Here is a 2,127-nt window from a genome sequence, read left to right as displayed (position 1 = left end):
TTTTTTTACATGTTGTGTTGTTTTACCTGATGTGATGTCTACTGTGAAGCGCTTTGAGAAAGTAACTTTTAATTGCGCTATACAAAATAAATGTATTATTATTATTATTATTATTATTATCACAAGCCCCTAGTGGCAACTCCTAAGCACTTGAGAGACCTCTCGAGCGGTCTTAAATAATTGGAGCGTAAGAGTGATTCTTATCTTTAAGAAATTTGATAACTTGCTTTTATATTTAAGTTTGGAAGTAGAAGTAAATTTCACGAATTCTAAAATGGCACTTTGAGAAGCTTGATAAATACGGGCCCTGGCCCCGTATCTGTAAAACTTCTCAGAAATGCTCTTAAGTGTAGTCTTAAACTTTGACTTAAATGTCAAAAAATTCTTAGTAAGTAGGACTTTTTTTTAAGAGTAGGAGACTTTTATGAATCTGAATCAGCCAATAGGGAGCCTGGAAGGGTGAAGACATAGCAGCATGTCACCATCTATTCATGACTGACTTAAGACATTACTTAATTCAGACATTACATTAGTATTTATATACAGCTGAAATCCATAACTTATTTGGGTATAATAAACCAAAATTTTGTTATTGGGCAAGTACATAAAAATCAGTGTTGAAAACTTTCTGCCTACCTTCCCCTGATTTACAACGGCAAGCTATTCATCTGTACGATTTGGTGGGAAATTTAACATCGGTTGACTTCAACCCATATGAAGATAAATGCATAAAGCAACCTGCAATTTCATTTTTCAAACAGAGATGGCAACAGAGATGCAAAAGTTAAAAATTGCAGTTTCAAAAATTGATTTTGAATTATGCGCAAAAATATTACAAATATGTATCCAATTTGGCTTTGTTTCATACACTTTTGAGTTTTAACAGTTCATTTAAATATTCAAGATGCTGAATCACATCCTATTACACAAAAAACAAAAAGCTGCAAATCCTTAACATTTTTCTTTATTTTTTTTATATTACATTATGTCATTAACTCCCTGTCATCATATCATTCCAACACATTGTTTCTTTATTGTAAAGTCCATGGTCTCTGCCTCTGTACTGCCATCTTGTTACTCTTAACTAGGTTAGGAGACCTCTTCAACTCCCTCGTATAATTCAGGAGCTGAGATCTAGTTTTAACACTTATGAACCTTTAGTAATGATAGTAAATTAATAGTAAAATTGCGTCATTCGTAGAATTTTGACACTTTTTTACTCTGAGTGCCTTAATACATACGGGCCCTGGTCTCCATAATCCAGGTCCTAGTAATCAGTAGCCTACTTAAATCGGCGTTCCAAAAAGCCATTTTGAAGACAAGGTTAACTATAAAGATTAAGGGCTATGCCTGCTGGATTATTTTATACCCTGTCTGAGAAACCATCTGGCTACTAATGTATCGCTTTATCTACTCTTTGTGGTGTATTTACATGTCCAAGAACACAATAATTTGCTAAAATCAATAGAGTTTGGAATAACCCAGTCATACAAACACTACACCAGATCTACAAGCACAAATGAAACTGCAGTGGAAACGGCATAGGAAAATATTTCTAGCAAACAGTGAAATAAAATGACATAGGGTAAATAAAAAATGCAATTAAAATTCTGGAGTAAACTATTCTTTAAAATATTGTTTAAGGCTCTGAGGAATCACAGACAATCTTCTACACATTGCAAACTTTTGAAACAACAAATGAATGAAATAATGTATGTGTTCAGTTACTAAACCACCCATAAACCCACACATCTCTCTAGAACAGGTATAAGTGGAGAGTACGGGAAGGGTGATTCACACCCCAGTAACTGACGTGTGGATGATTCCCAATCCCAGCCAAACTCCAGCCTGCTGCACACACATGGATACTGTCTGTCTGCCCAACAAGCCCAGTCCACTGCTTTCTTCACAGACTTCCAGTGCACCGGCCTGCATGGAAAAACATTATGAATCTAAAAAAAGAGCAGCTATAGTTCATGAGAATGCATGTGTGCTCTGTGCTCTTACCTCGGGCCCTGTGACTCTTTCAGACTGAAGAGAGACTGAAGCAGCTCTCCCTCTGCTAACTTCTTCACTCGAATCAGCTGCAGCACCAACAGAGTGGCCACCAGTCTCAGAATATCTGCA

General features: G+C 36.2%; 1 long non-coding RNA gene across 1 annotated transcript; it reads right to left on the bottom strand.

Annotated features, from left to right (window-relative positions):
* Positions 1-948: 948 nt before the first annotated feature.
* On the bottom strand, positions 949-2,121 carry LOC130549931 (uncharacterized). The gene is made up of 2 exons (XR_008962300.1): positions 2,008-2,121; positions 949-1,929 (listed from the first exon to the last, which is right to left on the bottom strand). It is a non-coding gene; the product is annotated as an uncharacterized LOC130549931 (long non-coding RNA).
* Positions 2,122-2,127: the final 6 nt, after the last annotated feature.

Source organism: Triplophysa rosa, unplaced genomic scaffold (genome assembly GCF_024868665.1).
Source record: "Triplophysa rosa unplaced genomic scaffold, Trosa_1v2 scaffold1_ERROPOS769263, whole genome shotgun sequence".
Classification (NCBI taxonomy): Eukaryota; Metazoa; Chordata; class Actinopteri; order Cypriniformes; family Nemacheilidae; genus Triplophysa; species Triplophysa rosa.
This window is presented reverse-complemented; position numbering and strand designations above follow the sequence as displayed.